At 52.5% G+C, this 21,858-nt stretch overlaps 1 long non-coding RNA gene across 3 annotated transcripts in view; it reads left to right on the top strand.

Moving 5' to 3' along the window:
• The window catches only part of LOC102158292 (uncharacterized), a 150,254-nt gene that overhangs the window by 53,376 nt on the left and 75,020 nt on the right, over positions 1-21,858 (top strand). Inside the window, exons 1-3 of one of the 3 annotated variants that reach the window (XR_002342199.2) lie at positions 733-921; positions 1,222-1,515; positions 19,220-20,670. This is a non-coding gene — a long non-coding RNA (uncharacterized LOC102158292). Of the gene's footprint in view, positions 1-732; positions 922-1,221; positions 3,748-19,219; positions 20,671-21,858 lie in introns of those variants that run through there. The other 2 variants (XR_014840034.1, XR_014840035.1) reach the window with 2 other exon arrangements.

The raw sequence follows: 21,858 nt of genomic DNA on the forward strand, positions 1-21,858 counted from the left end.
TTCATAGCAGCATTATTTACAATTGCCAAGATACGGAAGCAACCTAAGTGTCTATTAACAGATGAATAGATAAAGAAGCTGTGGTATATTGTGTGTGTGTGTGTGTGTGTGTGTGTGTGTGTGTGTGAGTGTGTATAATGGAACAATAAGCCCTAAAAAAAAAGAATGAAATTTTGCCATTTGTGGCAACATGGATGGACTTGGAGGGCATTACACATAGTGAAATAAGTCAGAGAAAGACAAATACTGTATATCACTTATATGTGGCACCTAAAAAATAAACTAGAATAAAACAAACAAAACCCAGACTCACAGATGCAGAGAACAAGCTAGTGGCTACCAGTGGGGGCCAGAAAGTGGGAGGGTAATAGAGGTAGGAGGGAAAAAAGTTCTTTTATACGAAATCATGTGGGTGAAACTTGAAAGTTGTAAGGCGCTACAGAGTTTAAAGAATCTTTCATTCAATTAAAAAAAAATGGATGAGAAGTAGCCTAACTCTGGCGGGAAAGAAGAAACAGCAGCCTGGGGTTGATGAACTTCTGTCCTTGTTCAAGGACGCCTTGCACAGCTGCGGGTCGTCTCAAATTCTCTTGGGCACAAGGCTACCCACGTGGGAACTACAACTCCCAGCCTCCCTTTCGGGTCTATGTGGTCATGTGATCACGAGGGACCAATGGGATGTGAGCAGGAGGGCTTTGCTCAACTCAGGCCTAAGGCGAACCACCTGCTCCCGTCGTTGGCCTTTTTCCTTCCCAAAAGGCTAGAAAGCAGACGTGGTAGCAAAGTCCACTGTGTTGGCTGTGGCCAGCATCCAGGGGGTGAGGGAACAACAGAACGGAAGAACCCTGGGTCCCCGGTGACGCCATGGAGGGGAGCCCGGAGCCCTCACACAGCCAGGACTACCGGCCACGGGACTGCACGGTGAGAGGGACGGGCTTCTCCCTTACGGAAGCCGTGGTTTCTGTATGCTTCACCGTCATCCCCTATTGCACATCCTTAATATAAATGTGCGTCCAGAAGTGGGGTGTGGCCGTGACAAAAACCTAAAATCGTGCCCTGCCGGGGCCCCATGGGAATGGGGTGAGCCTGGGTCCTCACTCTGGCCCTGCAGGAGGCGCCCCCTCTCCTGGGGCCGGGAAGCTCAGCGTCTCCAGGTCCTGGGCCGCTGCCTACCCCCGTGGAACTCTGAATTTCTCTCGCCTTTTGTCCCTCTCTGCACAGGTGCCAATCAACTTCCAAAGCTGGTTCTTAACCCAGGATTCCAAGCTGCAGAGAAATTTGCCCAGAAAACCTCAAAAATGTTTCTCTGCAACCCTCACCACGGCCCGCCATGAACACTGCACATCATCCACCTCTCATCCTCCCCCTTCCTGTCTCAAGGGCTCAGGGAAGGCCCCTCGGGCTTCCAGAATGTTCTGTAAGATGTGAACTCTCTGGGCAGGATGCGTGCAGCTCACTGGGGACAAGCGGTGACGTCCTGGACAAGCATCATGCACCATCAGGTGGCTCCTGCAGGTCAGTCTTGTCCTGAGGTCTGGGGAATCTTACACTGAGTCTGATGTGCTTCTTGGGGGGCCACACATTTGTTGGTTGACTTTCTAAAATCTCAAAATCTTGGCTGTGAGATGGTTTCTAGCTGGAGGATGTGCTTAGTTCTGAGAATGACCTATGCGCTGACCTGATGGTTCCAGTTTGTTTCTCAGATGACATTGTGTGGAATCTCTTCTTTTTCTCCCCAAACATGATCTTAACCAAAGCATCCTTGTATAAAAACAGACGAAAGCGAGTTTGCTTGTGGTGGGTTCGAAGGACACAAGCTCCCCATCGCCCCTGCCCGCAGACAGTCTCAAGGATCAGAACAATCCTTGGTCAAATGAAAATGGTCAATTGCCCAGCCTGTCTGTGGTCCACCACAGTCCCCTTGATCCTGCCGCAGTGAGTAGACATCACAGACGGACACACACAGAGGCAGCAGTGACTCTCGGGACCGTGTTGCTAGCAAAAGAAGCAGCACGCCGAAAACTGTATACGAGTGCCTTCCATGGATGTGAAATTCCAGAACAGGCAAAACAAATCCATGGTGGCCGAAGCAAATCAGTCATTGCTTCGAAGGGCGGATGGAGACGGGGATGGGCGGGGGAGGGGCCTGAGAGCATGACCAGGGGGTGGAAGGTTCTCCCGCTTGTTGGAGGTCTGGCACACACAGGTGTATGCACTTGTTAGCACCTGGTCACATTGTAACACTTAAGGCTGCTTTCTTTCACCGTTTGCAAATGTACCTGAAAAAAAAGAGAATCAAACAGGGAGGCGGGGGCTGAGGGTGGGCAGAGTAGGTGGTCTGCTGTAGCCCAGTGAAGCAAGGTTGGGAGGTTGCAGTGAGACCTGAGCCTGGACAGACAGGTTGGAGCCAGCCACGGCCAGGAGGCTGGGCTCTCTCTTGCATTAAATGGGACGCACTGAGTTTTAGTGTAAGAATATAATTTCACCAAAACTACACAGGCAGACCCCGTTTTGTGCTTTGCTTTACTGTGCTCCGCAGACATTGTGGTTTTTGGGGTTTTTTCTTTACACGTTGAAGGTCTAGGGTGACCTTACATCTGGTGAGTCATGCCACCAGCATTTGCTCTGTTCTTATCTCCGAGTCACATTGTGGTAGTTCTGGGAATATTTCAGACTTTTTAATTATTATACTTAAGATGGTCTGTGGCTGCTGATCTCGGAGGTTCCTTTGCTAATTGGTTTGGGGGGCCGTGAACCATGCCCCGTAAGATGGAGAACTTAATGGATTGTTGACATGACAACAAAGGGCTTCGAATAGGACGTGAACCTAGTTGATGAAGCAGCAGCCGGGTTGGAGAGGATTGAATTTTGAAAGTTCTGCTGAGGGTAAGATGCTATCAGACAGCACTGCACGGACAGAGGTATCATTTGTAAATGAAAAGAGTCCTGGGACGCGGCAGACTGCATTGTGGTCTTTGTGTGAGAAATTTCAGGAGTTGCCGTCGTGGCTCAGCGATAATGAACCGGACTAGAATCCATGAGGCCACAGATCTCATGTTGCTGTGGCTATGGTGTAGGCTGATGGCTATAGCTCCAATTTGCCCCCTAGCCTGGGAACCTCCATATGCCTCGGGTACAGCCCTAAAAAGCAAAACCAAAAAAGAAATTTCCTTGAAAAAGACACATGCACCCGCATGTTCATTGCAGCTCTATTCACTATAGCCAAGAGCTGGAAACAACCCAAATGCCCATTGGCAGATGATTGGATTAGAAGGATGTGGTATATATACACAATGGAATACTACTCAGCCATAAAAAAGAATGAAGTAATGCCATTTGCAGCAACATGGATGGAACTAGGGACTCTCATACTGAGTGAAATAAGTCAGAAAGAGAAAGACAAATACCATATGATATCACTCATATTTGGTATCTAATATACATCACAAATGAACCTTTCCACAGAAAATAAATTCATAGACTTGGAGAATAGACTTGTGGTTGCCCCGGGGGAGGGATTGGGAGCTTGGGGTCAACAGATGCAAACTATTGCTCATGGAATGGATTTACAATGAGATCCTGCTGTGTAGCCCTGAGATCTTTGTCTAGATATTTCAAACGCAGCACAGCAATGGGAGAAAAAATTGTGTATACATGTATGTGTAACTGGGTCCCCAGGCTGTACAGTGTGTGGGGGGGAGTGTGTTGGGGGAAATAACAATAAAAAATAAATTAAAAAAGAAGAAAGACACTTCTGCAGCCACCCCAACCAAGCTTCCGTAACCACTACTGGACTGGTCAGCAGTCAGCAACACTGACCCTCCACCAGAAAAAAAATGAGGATGCACAGGAGACTCAGATGGTGGTTACTTTGTAGCAGTAAAGCGTTTTTGAATTAAGGTACCCCCATTGTGTTTTTAGACAGAAGGCTGTTGCACCTTTACTAGACTACAGGCTGGTGCAAACATTACTTTTCTGTGCACTGGGAAACCAAGCCATCCATGTGGCTGGCTCTCTTGCAGTGGTCTGGAAGCGACCGCACTATCTCTGAGGTCTGCCTGTGTTTGAGGAAGATACTGTTTTGTTTGTCCCTGTTTCAAAACGGGCACATCCAGCTGCTCGCTGCGAACAGTGCTGTGAATTCTGGCCGCCTCGCACCCGAGCGGCCTCTCCCTCCCACCAGACAGGCTGGGAAGCGCCAGCTCCTGGCCTCCATGCCTCCCAGGCGTCTGGGCGAGGGCTCCTGGCCTGGGCTCCAGTTTCTCTGGTCTCGGAGTCGCTGCCAGGAGGCAAAGGAAAGGGGACCTCATGGATCCAGCCTGCCAAGCGTGGCTGCCGCTGAGCCACCGTGTCCAGAGCCAGTCACAGAGGCAGCCCCCACATGTGGGGTCGAGAGGCCGCGGCGGTGGGGGTGGCAGGCCGGCCTCGGTGTCCCCAGGTGGGGGCAGAGGCATCTTGCAGCCGGTGTTGGCTTGTTCGGTTTTTGATGAAAAGGTAGTTGCTTTACACTGTTGTGTGCGTTCCCGCGTGCAGCGACGTGGTTCAGATGTATGTGGAGAGACGGATTCTTCTGCAGATTCTTTTCCATTTGGGCTCCTCGCCTTTTGGAGTCGGGGGCCTTGTTCTTGGCCAAGCAGCCTCCAGGGCGCGAGCCAGATTCCAGTTCTGCTGCTGGTCCCTAAACACCCTCACCCGGAACGGTCTTCCCTTGGCGTGTCCATTCCTCCGGTGGAAGGTGCCCAGGAGACGGAGGTTGGGATTTGCAGCCCCGCTCTCCGCTTCGCCCTGTGTCACTGTGGGGACATCCTTGGCTTTTTGTCTCTGGGATGCGTCACCAAAGCCATTGCGAGCTCCAGCAGTTGATCTGAAGCTCCTTTCCGGCTCCGAGGACACGCTGACACGCGTACCTCAAAACTCATGCCTGGGACTTGATGCCTCCCCTCGGGTGTCCCCATGGGGGTGAGTGGTGACGCCGCTGTCCCCCTGCCGCAGAGCCCCTACCCTGAGGGTGGGGACCCCCGGGAGGAGCAGCATTCCCAGGGGTCCCGGGGCAAACACCGCGCAGGGTCTCTGCGGTCTGCTGTCTCTTTTCCTGACACATCTGTGCCCGCCTCCCCCCAAGATTTGAGCCCAGAGAAGGGAGGGCGGGACACTCCTCTCGCCCCTTAGACAGCGGGTCCAGCTCCACGCTCTTAGCTTCATTATCAGGGCCAGGGAGCTGGGGCCTCTTACTCAGCCACAAATGGCTGTGATGCCGTGAAGGACCTCTTGGCTTGAGGCAGGTCTTCGAAATCCCCCTCTGTGAGCACGGATGTCCCACCCACGCCTGGGCCGGGACCCAGCGTGCTCACCGGGCACAGCCTTTGCTCAGCAGACCACCGGGTACTTGGCAGAGCGCCTCCCAGATCCGTGTCTTGGTGCGACCGTCCAACCCGTGCTGTTACGTTGAGAACGCTGCCCTGTCCCGCTGTGACCTCCCCTCTGAAAGACCCCCGACCACTGGCGACACGGAGTGGGCTGGGAGGCAGCTCCCCAAGGATACGTCCACGTCCTGCTCCCCAGAAGCCGGGACTGTGACCTCATTTGGGAAAAACGTCTTCGTCGACGTAAGAGGGCCCTTGAGCTGAGGAGCTCCACGTGGACCATCCCGACTGGGCCCCAAACCCAGGGACAGTGTCCCCACAAGACACACACACGAACACAGAGGAGCATAAGCGGTGAGACCGCAGACGCAGAGTCGGGGGTGCGACCAGCACCAGCCAGGACACGCTGGAAGGAACCAGGAACAGGAATGTCCCCCCCCCAGGTCCCCTGAGGAGTGTGGCCCTGCTGGATGTTGGACTTACGGTCCCCAGAATACGATGGAAGAAATTTCTGTTGTTTTAAACCTCCTGGTTTGTGGCCGTGTGCTGCGGCAACCGCAGGAGACCAGTACGAGGGCTGCAGGCACCTTGCAGTGGGCGTGTCCGAGGCTGCTGGGCCTCCCTCCCTGGCAACCTGCCCCCTGCCCCCTGCCCCAGGGTCTCCCCTCTGAGGCGATGCCATCGATGCCATCGCCTCCTTCCAGCTGCTCAGGCTGAAACCATGGAGCTGCTCTGGCGTTTTCTTTCTCCAGGGTTTCACAGCCACGCCTTCAGGAAACGGTAGCCGCTCCCCCTTTGAAAGTGTGAGCCCAGCATCTGAGCCCGGCCCCTCCTCCGCCTCCACAGCCCGCTGTGACTCCGGTCCTCCCGCTGGTCTCTCTCTGCCCTTTTTCTCACTCACCTGCTCTCATTCATTCCATTGCTGCCTCCCCACTGTCCCTCTAAGACCCCAGGGCCTTTGCACCGACAGCAGCATCTCCTGGAACACTGCCCTCGACAGCCAGGCGGCCGGACCTCTCCTCCTTCAGATCTGTGCCCAGAGGCCACCTTTCTCAGTGAGAGTCCTCCTTGGCCGCTCCTTCCAAATGCTGCCCCCGCCCCGTTCTGCACTGCCTTCGTCCTGTCCCGTCTTTCCCTGTGGCCTTTAACCCCTGCTGTGACGTTACGCCCTCTCTTTGTGTGGGATGGCGGTGTACTGTCTGTGTCTCCAGCCTCGATGGTAAACTCCAGCCCAGTAGGAGTTTTCACTTTCCTCCGTCTCTGGTCGGTCACCCAGAAGCAGGCCAGACACACGGGCCCTCGACAGATACTTGTTGAATGAACAAGTGGAAGGAGGGGTGTCCGCTCCTTCTCTCCTGATAAAGCGCCTTGTGGAGAGCACACAGCAGGTGAAATCGTGTGGTCATCAGAACGCGTCGGCCGTGGCGCAGCATTTGGAAATAGGAAGGTATTCAGCTTTGCTTACGCGGTTGTCATTTTTTTTTGTCTTATCAGCTACGTTTAGAAGCCTCGGCAGTTTGTAGGATGCCCTGAGCCCTCACTGTGGGGAACAGGAGCATTTTTCTCCCACGTCTGGACCACAATAATCACAGTCACAGGCCACACTGAGAGTATTTGTAACCCCCTCCCTGCACTCCCGTGCATAGGCTGGGTTAGGCTGCGGCCACAAACAGCCCCGAGACGTCAGCAGCCGAAAACGGGAAGGGCTGGTTTCTTGCTCACCTGCAGTGCCTGGTGGCCTCTGCGACTGTCCAGGCAGCTGCCCTCCACATAACAGCTGCTTTTTGTGCTTCCGTAGCAAGTGTGCTCCTGAGTTCTTGTGGGTGGAAAGAGGGCCCTGGGGCCCCTCCCACAGGTGTTTAAATGCTGCCACCCACAAGTGACATGTGTCACGTCTGCTGCATGTCATTGGCTAGAGCCTGTCATGTGACTTCCCAGGTGCCTGCGCCAGAAAGGAGGGGGGCTCACCAGCTGACGAGCAGCCTGGCCCAGCCCACGAGTGATGTGGCATATCTCCCGTATGATTTGATTTGTTAACTGTGCATAAAGTGTGTCAGTTTTTCTAATAAACAGTCGCTTTTTGTTTCTTATTTATTTGGAGGAACTCTTGAGTCAAACCCTTTGCTTTTTAAAATTTTTATTGAAGTTGATGTGTAGGGTTTTAATGTTTGCTCTACAGCAAAATGATTCAGTTATGTATGTATTCTTTTGCATTATAATTTATCACAGAGTAGCGACTGTAGTTCCCAGTGCTGTACAGGAGGTCTTTGCTGTTTATCCCCTCCTATGTAGAATAGTTGGCATCTGCTGATCCCAAACTCCCACTCCATCCTTGCCTCCCTCCTCCCCCTCAGCAACCACAAATCTCTTCTCTGTGTCTGTGAGTCATCTCCTTCTGTTACATAGATAAGTTCATTTGTGTTGTATTTTAGATTCCGCATGGAAGTGATATCATGGTGTTTGTCTTTCTCTGACTTACGTCACTTGGTACTGTCATCTGTAGTCCCATCTGTGTTGCTGCGAATGACATCATCATGTTCCTTTTTTATGGCTGAGTAGTATTCCCTTGTATATATGTACCATGTCTTCTTTACCTTCCACTGATGAAAGAGAATGTCATCTGTTGACGGACACTCAGGTTGTTGCCATGTCTTGGCTATTGTGAATAGTGCCGTATGAACATAGGGGTTCATGCATTTTTCTTTGTTTTAGAGCTGCACCTGCAGCATATGGAAGTTCCCAGACTAGGGGTCGAATTGGAGCTACAGCTGCCAGCCTCCACCACAGCCACAGCAACGAAGGATCTGAGCTGCATCTGTGACCCACCCCACAGCTCACGGCAACGCCAGATCCTTAACCCACAGAGCAAGGCCAGGGATCGAACCCGCAACCTCTGGGTTCCTAGTTGGATTCATTTCCACTGTGCCACAATGGGAACTCCAGTGTGTGCATATTTTTGAGTTAGAGTTTTGTCTGGATAGACGCCCAGGAGAGGGATTGCTGAATCATATGACCCTTTGCTTCTGATATAAATTGCCAACCTGCTGTTACAATTTGACTTTTGACTTTTGATTTTTTATGGTGTTTTATGCCATGCAGAGTGTGACATTGTTATTTTAATACAAAACGGTGGGTATGCAAAAGCCCGCAAAAGAGACGTACAGCCTCAGGAGAGATTTACAGGTAAACGGCCTTGTAAATGAGCCCCAGGTCATGAGCAGCCTCCTCAGAAGCCCTGTCCACTGAGGCTGTAACCTCCTCTGTGTCCCCACAGCCACCACCCTCCTGGCTTGTGTGGCCATCAGTTCCTTGCATTTCTTTCCTTTTGGTCGGGGAGGGGGGAAAGGACTCTATCAAATCTTTTTTGCCATGTTTATTTCAGATTTTTGCTTTTTTTTTTTTGTCTTTTTTGCCGTTTCTTGGGCCGCTCCCGCGGCATATGGAGGTTCCCAGGCTAGGGGTCGAATTGGAGCTGTAGCCACCGGCCTACGCCAGAGCCACAGCAACGTGGGATCCGAGCTGCGTCTGCAACCTACACCACAGCTCACGGCAACGCCGGATCCTTAAACCACGGAGCAAGGCCAGGGATCGAACCCACAACCTCATGGTTCCTAGTCGAATTTGTTAACCACTGCGCCACGACGGGAACTCCAGGTTTTTGCATTTTTAGAGAGGTCACATCCTATGCCAATACCCAAAGCCCCTGTATCTTTCCTTCCTCCCCCCTTCCCTTCCCTGGAGGCAGACACTCTCAGAGATCAGTATGAATCATTCAGGGGCCTGGGTGTATGAATCATTCAGGGGCCTGGGTGTTTTTTTCTTTTTAGGGCTGCACCTGCAGCACATGGAAGTACCCAGGCAAGGGCTCAAATCGGAGCTGCAACACCGCATCCTTAACCCATGGAGCGAGGACAGGGATCAAAGCCGCAGCCTCACGGATCCTGTGCTGTGTTCTTAGCCCACTGAGCCGCAGTGGGAACCCCTGTTTTATTTTTTTTTTTTTTTGTTGACTCGATTTCCTGGTGCTATGCAGCAGGTCCTTGCCAGTTATCTAGTCTACACATGGTAGCGTGTATATGTCAGTCCCACCCCAAGGGCCTGCTCTTACTTTTTTTTTTTTTTTTCTTTTTGCTATTAATACACAGGAATTTCCGTGAATTACAGAGAACATTCATTTCCATGCTGGCAACCCCCCGTATTGAAGTTAGCCTTCTGCACCTTTTTCATTCTGTCCCGTGTCTGAGGTTTCTCCCTGTCGACCGCGTGGCCCTAGTTCCTCTATTAATTGCTCTGCAGTATCCCGCTGGACGAAGAAGCTGCAGTCCACCGCGCAGTTCTCACCACTGCCCTGGGCGCCCCAGACGCGTTGGTCTCCCCGGCTCGTGGCGCAGGCAGGGTTTCTTGGGTGTCTCCCTAGGACGTCCTCGCCTTTCTGAATGAAGTGACCATCCGATGAGTGTTCCTAGGACACGGTAGCTCAGTCTTGCCCACTTTTTAAAAGTGTGGTGTGTTTAAATCTCATTTAATCTTGGGCGTTCCCTTCCGTCCTCTTGATCTTGACTGTGGGAAGATCTGGGCCGGTTTTGGCGGGTTTTGCACCTTGCAGTTCTCTTCGGCAGGACCCTCTGGTCCCTGTGTTTCCTGCACGTTGGCAGCTGGATGCAGAGGCCTGGTTAGATCCCCGCTTGAGCCTTTCGGAAAGACTAGGTGCTGCCTCCCCTCCTGCTGGCATGGGCTAGGCTCTCCAGGGCAACGTGAAATCTCAGTGATTCGGAAAGCAGCCATCCTTGTCTTGTGCTGACGTCCGTGGAGATGCTCCTGGGGGCTCACCATCCAGAATGACAGCAGAGGAGCTCCCGTTGTGGCTCAGCAGATTAAGGAGCCAACATGGTCTGTGTGAGGACGCAGGTTCCATCCCTGACCTCGCTCGGTGCGTTGCTGTGAGCTGTGGTGCAGGTCACAGAGGCGGCTTGGATCCTGTGTTGCTGGGGCTGTGGCATAGGCCTCAGTGACAGCTCCGAATTCAGCCGCAACCCCGGGAACTTCCATGTGCTACAGGTGCAGCCCTAAAAAGAAAAAAAAAAAAAGAGTGATGCTGGATTTGAGCCATAAGGAAATATGTTGTATCAGGTGTCCTGGTGGATAAGGCAGTATCTGTCTACCTCTGTTTATGTGGGGCCTTTGTTAAAATTAGAGTGGATATTGAAATTTTTCAAATGTCCTTTAGCATCAAATGAAGATAGTCTTCATTTCCCTTTGAATTGTGTTATTAGATTTCCTCAAATTGAATGGTTCTCATATTCCTCACGTAATAACATCCTCGGTCGTGATGTGTTTGGAAATGTTACTGTTTTGATTCGCTAACCTATTGTATTTAGAATTTTGGCATCTGCCTTCATGAGTGAGAGCGGCCGATAGCCTATTATTGTTGTTACTGTTATCCTTCCTGGTAACTAGCAGTGCCAGTGTTCTGTCTGCTGCTCCTGCAATCTATTGGGTATTAATGTCAAGTTTATGCTCTTTTCAGGAAAATAATTTAAAACATTTCCTTCTTTTTCTGGTCACATGCTGCTGAGCGGGAGTCGATCCACTAGAAATTGCCCCAAGAAGGACTCATAGAATATATTCTTAGTCGAAGGCATTTTTGTGGGTAATCTTTACTCTTTAAGAATAGCTGGGCTGGGAGTTCCCATCGTGGTGCAGTGGAAATGAATCTGACTAGGCACCATGAGGTTGCAGGTTCGATTCCTGGCCTTGCTCAGTGGGTTAAGGCTCTGGCATTGCCATGAGCTGTGGTGTAGGCTGGTGACTGTAGCTTTGATTGGACCCCTAGCCTGGGAACACCCATATGCTGCAAGTGCGGCCCTAAAAAGCAAAAAATAAAAAGAAAGAAAAGAAGTTGGGCTGAATGTAAACCATGGGTCACACGCTCTTTCCAAGAGAATATTGTAAGGATTTCCCCTGCACCCCCTCCCTCTCTCTCTCTTGCTTTCAGTGTTACTGTGAAAACATCTAGACCTGCCTGCACCTTTTCCGTCTAAGTGTCTTCCTTTACTTGCAAGGCTGCCCACGGGAATTTTTTTCCTTACCTTTGGAGCTTAGTAACCCAGGAGAAGTGTTGCAGAGTTGACTGCTCTGAGTCACGTGGTATGTTCCTTCATTACACAGATTCAAGTCTTCTTTGATTTCAGAAAAGTTTTCTTGAGTTGCATCTTCTAGTATTTCCTTTGCTCCTCTGAGTTTCTTCCTCAGGGACTCCCGTTACCTGGATGTAGGGCCGCCTTACACAGCTTTTGTATCATTCCCCCCGCAATCCATTTTAAAACCTGTCTCTTTCAGGTTTTTCCTTTTTTTTTTTCTTTTGCTCCTCTGCTCTCTATCCACTGTAGGCTACACTGTACTTTTTTTATTTTCGTAATATTTATTTTAGCAGTCTCCCTTCTCTTCTTGAACCACCATCTGCATTTCTGACCTGGTTTTATTCTTTTTTTCTACTTTTTTCCCAAGCACTGTCAGCTTATGCTTTATCCCCCTTTCTCTTTCACCTGAGATGTTGACTATTTTGTTATCTTCCTTAGTTGCAATTGTTTCATTAATTTAAAAAAATGCAGGTGACATGTTTGCACTTTTCATCTGTATCCTTTGGTGGGGTTGGCAGGATAGTGCCCCCTACCCACAAAGATAGGCGTGTCCCAACCCTGGAACCTGGAATACGTTATGTCACAGAGGAAAGGGAGACAAATGTTGCAAATGGAAGTAAGGTTGCTAATCAGATGGCCTTAAAATGTGGGGAGTTATCCTAGATGATGGAGTCCTTAAATGTGGAAGAGAGCGGGAGAAGAGGAGGTCAGAGGGATGCGATGTAATAGAGCTCAGCCGCTGGCTTGACATGTGGAGAAAGAGGCCATGAGCGAAGTGGGCAGCCTCTAGAAGCTGGAAAAGACCAGGGAACAGTCCTCCCCTGGACCCTTCAGAAAGGAGCACAGCTGTGCTGGCGTCTTGATCTTCAGCCCATTTTATGACTCGTGACCTCCAGAACTGTAAGATCACGTTTGTATGTGGTTGTAAGCCCGTCATTTTGTGGTAATTTGTTACAGCAGCAATAGGAAACTAATGCACACGGCAAAATGTTCGCGTATTCTCTGTCTGTAAAAGTTTACGACTGTTTTTGTCACCTTTCCCCCTTAGTTCATTTATGTAGATATTTGCCCTATGTATATATATTTGTATATATAGTCAGTCGTTGCTGGATGACTTAGGGTTTTGTTCCAACCTTTATCAAGTCGTTCCTGCAGGTGGGGAGGAAAGTCTAGGTAGCATTCTAGCCTTGTAGGGTCTTGCTGCTTGTCAACTACAGTAAGCACAGATTGCTTCCTGTCACATGGCATGTCTTCATGATTCTTTGTATGGACGCAGAGCGTTTGTCACCCCCATTTTCTGCCCACGTTGCAGCCACACATGAGAAGCCTATGCCCACTGCAGCAACAGATGGGAAATTATAATCTCTGCTGTACAACAAAGTGATTCAGTTATACATGTACCCACCTCCATTCTCTTCAGATTCTGCATTTCCGCAGGGTGAGATACCGATGGTAAAGAAAACGTGGTACATATATATGGTGGAATATTATGCAGCCATGAGAAAGAGTGAAATAATGCCATTTGTAGCAATGTGGATGGACCTAGAGGTTATCGCACTAAGTTAGACAGGGAAAGACAAACATCCTGCGATATCACTTATATATGGCATCTTTTGCAAAAGGATACAGATGCACTTTATTTGCAAAATAGAAACAGATTCATGGACTTTGAAAAACTTGTGGTCACCAAAGGTGACAGGTGGAGAAGGAGGGATGGCCTGGGGGTTTGGGATTGGCCCATGCACGCTGAGGTCTATGGAACGATTGGCCACCGGGCACCTGCTGTACAGCTCAGAGAACTCTACCCAGCGTTCTGTGATAATCTGTGCAGGAGAAGATTCTGAAAGAGAGCAGACGTGTGTGCGTGTCTAACTGAATCACTTTGTCGGACAGCAGAAGTTAGCATAGCCTTGTACATCAGCTACACTTCAATAACACTTTTTAGAAAGTTTTTTAAAACAGTAAACACAAGGGGAAAACAAGATGGTTTTCTGGGTCGAATCATGTTCCGGGCACCTCAAAATGAATAGGTTGGCGTCCTCGCCTCCTGACTGTATTTGGTGACAGAGGCTCCTGAGAGGCACTTAGGGGACAATTAGGTCGTGAGGGTGGGTGCACACCTGCTCTGGCCCGTTGTATGAGGAGGTTGGGACCAGACTCAGAGGGGCACAGGGAGGAGACGGGCATCTGGGTGCTGAGGAGAGAGGCCTCGGGAGGAACCAGCCCTGCCGACACCCGGATCTCGGGCTTCCAGCCTCCAGAACCGTGAAACAGTCCATTTCTCTGGGTGCAGCCGCCCAGTGGGTGGCGTCAGCTCTGACAAAGGCAGGCGGGCCCCAGGCTCATGGGAGAACATCACGGACGAGCGTTGCCAGCCTGTGTCCTCAGGTGGTCCTGCTCTCTGCACATCAGCCTCCCGCTGCTGCCGTGCTTTTCTCGGACCTTCTTATAACAAACCCTCGAGAGATAATTAATATCTTGAAAGCCAAGACTGAACGTGAGTGACAACCTTGGTGTACTTAGGCCAAAGTCCCCAGCGAGGGCTGCCTGCCAGACAGACACGGTGGTGCAGGTGGGCATTGCCCCGTTCTGTCTGGGTTTCATCACAGCTTCTGACTTAATCACATGTGCTCACCCCCTCCCCCAGCAGCAGGCGTTTACCGAGGAAAAGGTCAGCTGTGATCCTGGGCCTTTTAACCTAATGCAATCGATGACAGCGACCTCACCAAGTTTCTTTCCAGCTCAGAGATGGGCAATTATACAAAATGTGCGCTCAGCCAAGAAGAAAAGCAATTATAATGATTTTTGCATGTGTTTGAAGAATACTGATGCATCCCTCCCAGGTGTGTGGAAGCAAATTAGCATTTCCATTAATATTAGTTAATGTGATTAATATTTATTAAGCACCTTCTCCATGCCAGGCACTGGGCTTGGCACTGCAGTTAGGAGATCCGGGGCTGGGCTCCGCAGAGCTTAGGGTCTCATGGGAGAAATAGACGCTAATGAAACAAAAGCAAAGCGGCTTCGCAAACAGTGATAAGACGATGAAGAAGGCAGGGCACCCTGAGGGAGCATGGGGGGCATGGGCAGACCAGACCAGGGACCCACGTAGGAGGCGTCTGAGATAAACCGAGCAGGGAAGAGCATCGCCGTGGAGACCCCACCCCCACCCCCCACCCCCGGCGCACGCTGTAGCCATGCAGGGCTCCGCAGGCTGCTGGAAGGACTCCTAATTCAATCCTAAGAGCCATGGGGGGCTTTGAGTGTTGCTTTTAGAGCAGTTTTATTGGGCTGCAGTTCGTCTGCTTAAAGTGCGCAGAATCGGGGCCTCAGGAAGTCCCCAGATACGTGCAGCCACCATCCCTCTTGCTCTTAGAACCTTCTCATCGTCTCGAGAGGCGAGCCACACCCTCGATCATCACCGCCCTGTTTCCCACCCCGTTGCAGCACCTGCATCCCCTGCTCTCCTCTCTGTCTCTGCGGATTTGCTTATTCTGGACACGACACGAATATGGACTCATATGATGTGTGGTCCTTTGTGACCTGTTTCTCTCCCTGAGCGTCCTGTTCTCAAGGTGCGTCCATGCCATGACCTCTTAGCTCTTCCTTCCTCTACGGCGACGCCATAGCCCATTGTGTGGACAGACTGCATTTGTTTATCCTTGGGTCCCTGGGTGGACCCTTGGGGTGCTTCTGCCTTTAGGCGCCTGAGAATAAGGCTGCTGTGAACGTGGGTGTGCAGGTTTTAGTGTGGACGTGTGTTTTCATTTCTCCCCGGGAGGGGGGTGTAGATCATGTGGCAGGTGCATATTCGGTCCTGGAGACAGCAGGCGGGATGCTCCCACGGCTGCCCCCTTTTACATTCCCACAGGTGCGTGAGGGCTCTGGCTCCTCCAGTCCCTCCATCCTTGGGGACACTTGCTCTTGTCACCTGCGGGATCCGCCTGTTCTGCAGGGTGGGAGGAGGCGTTGCACTGTCCTTGAGGGTTTGAAGCGCAGAGGTGTCACGACCGTCCAGGGCTGTGCGTCCCAGGCTGTAGTTCTCCAGCTTGAACCCTCATCCGCGTCACGCAGGTGGCGGCTGTGCCCCCCGCTCTCTGACTCCGCTCTGGGGCAGCTGGGAGTTGCGTCTCTAAGGAGTTCTCGGGAGCCTGCAGCTCCTGCCCAGAGACCAGACCTTGAGAAGCACTTTGCCAAAGTACTGGGGCCGTGGGTGATCACGGGTCAGTCCGTTTCAACACCTTCGTCAGTCACGGTCCTTGTGGTGTGAGGCCTCCAGCAGCAGGAGCCTAAGCGAGAAGGTTGTCTGTCACCTGAGTCGTTGTCCGGGACCGTGGAGTCAGCTGTGTCTGGTTCCAGCGGAGCTGGTAGGGACGTGATAGGACCACGGACCCTCCAGTGGCACCCTGGGCACGCGTGAATGTCTGCTGGGTGACCTTTTGACGTCAGAGGGCCGAAAACTCGGCCTTCACATCGTGCAGAGGGCAGAGTCTTAGCTACGCCTACGCAAAGCGACCCGACCGCAGCTTTTTCTGTCGCCTCTCCCCACGTCCCGCGTGGCTGCTTTCTTCTTCATCCCGTAGATGCCCCAGCTCCGGCCTTCGGGGAGGCGGATCTGACGCTCCTTCTCTGTCTCCTCACTTGGCCGCCTTGGGAACAGCCCCGTTCTTTGCTGCGCCCCGCAGCCTCTCGGCCGTGTGGTCTGCTGTGCGCAGGCAGAACGAATCCAGTTCAGTAAAAGTGCCGATGAAAGCCAGCAGGATTGGGCTGAGTGGAGAAGCGCTTGGGAGGTGAGGGAAGAAAAGCAGAGACAGACGGGCTTGGGGAGGGAGGGAGGCTTCGCGCCCCGCCTGTGCGAAGCTGTGAAACCCGCCCCCGGTGCTCACAGCAGCTTCACCAAAGCCACCGAAAGCTGGAAGCTGCCACGATGCCCTCAGCAGGTGCGTGGACACGCTGTGGTTCATTGAATCAGTGGACTATGATTCAGCAATGAAAGGAAGGAGCAGCCGCGCCCTGGACAGACAGGGAGGGTCCTTCAGTGCCCATCACCGAGGGCAGGAAGCCGGGATGAGAGGGCTGCAGACTGTGATTCCAAGTGCGTGACATTCTGGGAAAAGCAAAACCGCGGAGACGGGAGAAAGAGCAGTGGTTGTCGGGGGGAGGGGGGAGGAGGAGGGCGGGGTGACTACGCGTGCACGAGATTTTCAGGGCAGTGACAGTCCCCTGTCTGACGCGGCAGTGGTGCACACGCGACACTGTGCGTCGGTCCAAACCCACAGACTGTTCATTGCATAGTGTGACCGTGACGTAAACCACAGGCTCAGCGAATCAGGGTCCCGCGGTGTCAGCGCATTGGCCCTAACAACTAATAGGACGTGAGCACAGAAGGAGGGGCTCCAGGACGGGGAGGGTCAGGCCCCGACTTGGAGACCATCCCACCGGGAGCAGGTGGGAAGGAGGATGGATGCAGACCAGACGGGAAAGTGGAGGCATTCCACACCCGTGGCTTCTGTGTTCTCCGTGGAAAAGGGCACAACGTCGTCTCAAAATGAGGGTGGCAGGTGGGGTGGGGCTGGGGTGTGGCGTTTGAGGAGAGACCCAAAACGGTGCCAGGGTCACAGGTTAGGGAGCTGATGGGAAGACCCAGCCCCTGTGCCGGGATGGGAAGCCTCTCCTCAGCTGTGCCTCCTGCCGGATGCCCGCCACGTGGGCAACCTCGCCGTACACCTGCTTCACCTGGGCGTTCTTATCTGCAACTTAAAGATGCCTCAGCCTCCTTCCTTCTGAGCCCCGCCTCCGCAGGGGGCCCCTGAAGACCCCCACCCCCAGCCAAACCACCGCCTCGGGCTCCTCCGTTGGTTTCCCGGGAGTTAGTTGTCCCTACTTAGCGTCTTCCCTAAGTGGGGGGCATCCTTCGGGCATGAGATTTATCACCCAGTGACTTGTTTGAGTGACCGCCCCGCCGCTCAAGGCCTCTCGAGGGGCTGGGTCTGTGCCTCCTGCGCAGTCTCCCACCAAGCGTTTGGCCACGTCGGGTTGTTCCCTCGCGATTCATCACACATCCAAGGATCTGACCTCGTTAATTAAGAGCCAACACCTCCCACGTCCTTGTCAACACACTCGCACTTCCGACAGGGGTCATCCTGGCTCTGGGGTCGTGACGAAGGGTCGTTTCTGGAGCAGGGGGTCTGGGGGAGGGGTCATCGGCAAGGTCGATCCCGCCCGGGTCTCAGAAGGGGTGCCCTTTTCTAAAACTTTTATTGAGATGAAGGTCGCATCACGTGGAAGCACCGGCCACGAAACGCACAGCTCAGGGGCACTCGGCACATCTCAGGGTCGGGCTCCCACCACCTGTGTCCAGTTCTAGAACTTTCATCCCCAAAGGAGACCCTGTGTGCATGGAACCATCGCTCCCCACCCCCAACCCCCCGACCCCTGACAAACAGAAATAGGCTTTGTCCGTTTGGATTTACTGATTCTGGACATTTCCTATGGGTGGAATCGTGTGACACGTGGCCTTTCGTGTCCGGCTTCTCTCACTTCATCATCTGTTTTCAAGGTTCATCCGTGTCACCCTGTGGATTAACCTTTTTGTGGGGCCGAAGGATCGGCTGTCGGATGTAGGGCTGTGTTTTGTTATCCACGCATCTGTCGCTGGACGCTTGGGTTCACCCGGCTTTTGGCCGTTGTAGATCACGGCACCCGCTTTGGAACACACACCAGCCTGCGCTGTCTCCCCGCTCACTCGACCCCCACGCCGGCCTCTGTCCCCCCAGACGCCCAGCCCAGTTACCACCAAAACCCTCGCCAAGTCCTTAGAAAAGGAGACTGGGGGTCACGGGCCCCATCCCCACCCCCGAGAACGTTTCCAGACCTTCTTCTGTGGACTTCTGTTGACATGTACAGACACGCAGCTGCAGAAAACATGCTGTTTGTGTGAGAGCGAGAGAGAGAGAGAAACAGAAATGAAATTACTCTGAGCCTTTCATCGGGTAATTTGCTTTTTCTTTCCTTAACGCTCTGTCCTGCTGTCGCAGCCACATCAGTACACAGATGCACCTCGTTATTTTTAGCTGCTGCCAAAGAGCCCAGCGCCCCTATTGATGGGCACATGGCGGGGGGGGGGGGTCCATTCTTCACGATGCCACGTGATCTTGCAGCAAATATTATTGAAACACGTCCTTGGAGGACCATAATTTCTCCTAGGTTGATACCGAAAGGTCTCGGTCGCTGGAAATGTGCGCTTTTAGTTGGAAGAGAATCGCGCCATCCCCCACGCCCACCTGGGACACTCCGCTGGGACCACCCGCCTCGCTCTCCTTTTGTCAACACCCTGCTTTCTCCAACTTGAGGTTATTGCAAACCTGCTAAGGGAAATGGTACTTAACTCGTGTTTTAATTTGCATGTCCCCGCTTAGCAGCCCGAGAATTTGTTGCTGGATGGGACGAAAGCCATGGTTCCCAGCGAGGGGCAATGGTCCCTCCAGGAAGAGAGCAGCAGCGTCAGGAGACAATTTTTTGGTTGTCACGATGGGCGAGCAGTGCTCCTGGCATCTCGGGGGCAGAGACCAGGGCTGCGGCCAGGTCTCCTGTCCTTCGCGGGGACGCCTGGCTGCAGGGAGGGTCAGGGTTGCCAAAGCGGAGAAACCCGGGAGCAGAGAAATACGCTGTATAAAACCCATCGCCCTGACGGAATAACACGCGTGCTTTTTACAGAAAGCGACGATGATGGGACCTTTCTCAGCAGCACCTCATCTCTGTACACGAATGTCTGAGAACGGCCCTCGTGGCTCGTGGCTGTAAGGACACCCCGTCAGTGGCGATGAGCAGTAAATACCACTGCGCTGGTCACATCCTGCCTCTCCAGCCTCAAGTGGCAAGAACCAGATCCCGGCGTTTGCAGCCCCCCGTCCCTCCGTGACGCACAGTGCCCTTTGGTCATTTCCTGTCCCCTCCCTGCCCCTCTGTGCCGAGCAGATGTCCCTACCTGAGCAAGGGCAGACACTTCTTCCTTTTCTGCGCTTTGCCTCATTCCACAGGCAGGGATTCGAAAAGGCCCAGTAAATTATTCACCATTTTCTGCCACATAATGCACATGTATCCCGTCCACTTCCCCAACACAGTGAGAATTAACTGTTTAGGAAATAAATATTGATGCCTCTTACTCCTGACCTCTGCCACCCTGCAAACGGCCAAGGAAAATTCCGCACCATCCTGACAAAAACGAACCTTAAAAACAAACGGCATGGCGCAAAAGTCCCGAGGATTGAGGTCGACGGGCAGGAGCTTAGAAAGGGCCCATCTCCCTCAGTGGTCTTTAATGAAATTCCTCAAATAATCAGAAGAACAAACAGAACAATAATGAGCCAACGTATTTGCTCCGTCACAAGCTTTGTTAATAATTCCCGCCTCTGTGCCCACAGTCTGCCTACAGTGCGGGTCTGGTGAAACCTGACGGTCTGCAAGAATGTCACGGGGTTTCAGCCTTTTGCCCCTGTGGATGCCCGAGGGGCTGTAGCAGAGGCAGTGGAGGCAGGGCCAGAGGCGGGTTGACCAGGCCGTGCCCTGTTGCGTCAGTTCTCCAGGGACCCAAGTACCCCAGTCAAGACTGCTGTCGGTCTGTCACGCTGACCCTCCAAGCTGCGGTGAAACAGTTGGTGCCACTTTGGGAACCGGGGCGGGGGGGTGTGATGCTGGGAGAAGGTGGGAAGCAGCCTCGCCGAGGTTCTCACGTGTGGGTAAACGCGCCGTTGCTAAGATCTGTGCAGCTACGGAGGAATATTTTGGGACCTCTCGAATATCCCCTACTTGTTGATGCCATGGATGTTTAAGTGCCCCGGGGGCAGACCGGATGGCAGGTGTGACGTCTTCCTTCCTTGTAGTGGTACCGTACATCCATGTCTTGGCTGTAGCTTCGCGGCGGGCAGTGGTACCGTACATCCAGGCTTGGCCGTATGTCATGCTTTGGCTAATAGGGGAAGAGGCAGAGGCTTAAAATGTGCTCATGCCGCCCTGAGGCTGTCCCGCCTCTGGTGTCCCACCAATCCCAGAATAAGAAACGCAGAGCAGACACGCCCTGGCCAGACAGAGCCAAACCCAGCCTCGATCAGCCAAATCCCCACCAACTGGCGGACAGTGAGCCAGAAATAAATGCTGGTTATGGTGCACCCGTGAGTTTGGGGGTGATTTGTTATGCAGTGTTACGGTGGCAATAGCTGACCAATACACTCCTGCAGGATTCTCAAACTAGGGTGCGAGATGGAAAAAGTTTAGTTAAAGAAGGTCCTGGTGTTGAAGGAGCTTGCAGTCAAGATTGCGAACTGAGGCAAAAGTGACGCAGGTGCTGTTACAGATGTCGGAGCCAGGGCTGTAGGGACCTACAGGTGGGGCAGAGTGCCCTGCGCCTTCTAAGGGATCTCGTCACAGGATCCAGGCGCGTAATGTCCACCACACAACAGGCCAGTAAATCGAGAGACAGGTTGTTGAGGCAAGAAATGGCGACTTTATTCGGAAAGCCAGCAGGGCAAGAAAATGCCTGACGAGTGTCCCAGAGCACCGTCTTACCCGCGTCAGAGTCCAGGCTTCTTTTATACTGAAAAGAGGAGGGACGTGGTGGGTCCTTGTACACTTCTCCGTGTGGGAATCCTTTGTTCTGGTCCACACGGTTCAAGGCACAGTATTCCTGTAAGCCTCCAGCAAAACGAATGTTACTCTCTGTTCTGCAACTTTCTATCTCTGTGTAACTAGAAAAGTGCTAGACCCTCAAAGGTCAGAGCCTGGAGAATGGGCTGCCCTCTATGTTTCAGGCTCTAGGCCACATCTTAAGGGGGAGCAAAAGCAACGGAATACAAAAGTTAGAGTAAAAACAAAAAGCAAAAACAGATCCCCGATGGAGTCAGATTTCCTCCTTCCTGTTCCAATCAGGGTGCCCTTCCTGGGGGAGGCAACTCAAATCGAGACACATCAGGCAGCTAAAGGAGGGAAAGAGCTTTAAGGCAAAGTAAGAAAGTGTGTGCCGTGTCCATGCACCTGCTGCCATTCAGTCTGGCTGGAAATTGGGATGTTCGGGGAAGGTACACGGAGAAATGGAGCCAGGAGTTCCCATTGTGGTTTAGAGGGTTAAGGACCCAGTGTTCTCTGTGAGGGTACAGGTTCAATCCCTGGCTTCGCTCAACAGGTTAAGGATCTGGCATTGCTGTGAGCTGTGGTATAGGTCACAGACACAGTTCAAATCTGGCGTTGCTGTGGTGTAGGCTGGCAGCTGCTGCTCGCTCTTTCTTTCTTCTTCTTCTTCTTTTTTTTTTTTTTTTTGTCTTTATAGGGCTGCACCCGAGGCATATGGAGGTTCCCAGGCT

The sequence above is a fragment of the Sus scrofa genome, chromosome 3, assembly GCF_054392235.1.
Source record: "Sus scrofa isolate SSC_HxYL_T2T_F1_AM1 chromosome 3, Sscrofa_HxYL_maternal_Yorkshire_Landrace_v2.0, whole genome shotgun sequence".
Taxonomy (NCBI): Eukaryota; Metazoa; Chordata; class Mammalia; order Artiodactyla; family Suidae; genus Sus; species Sus scrofa.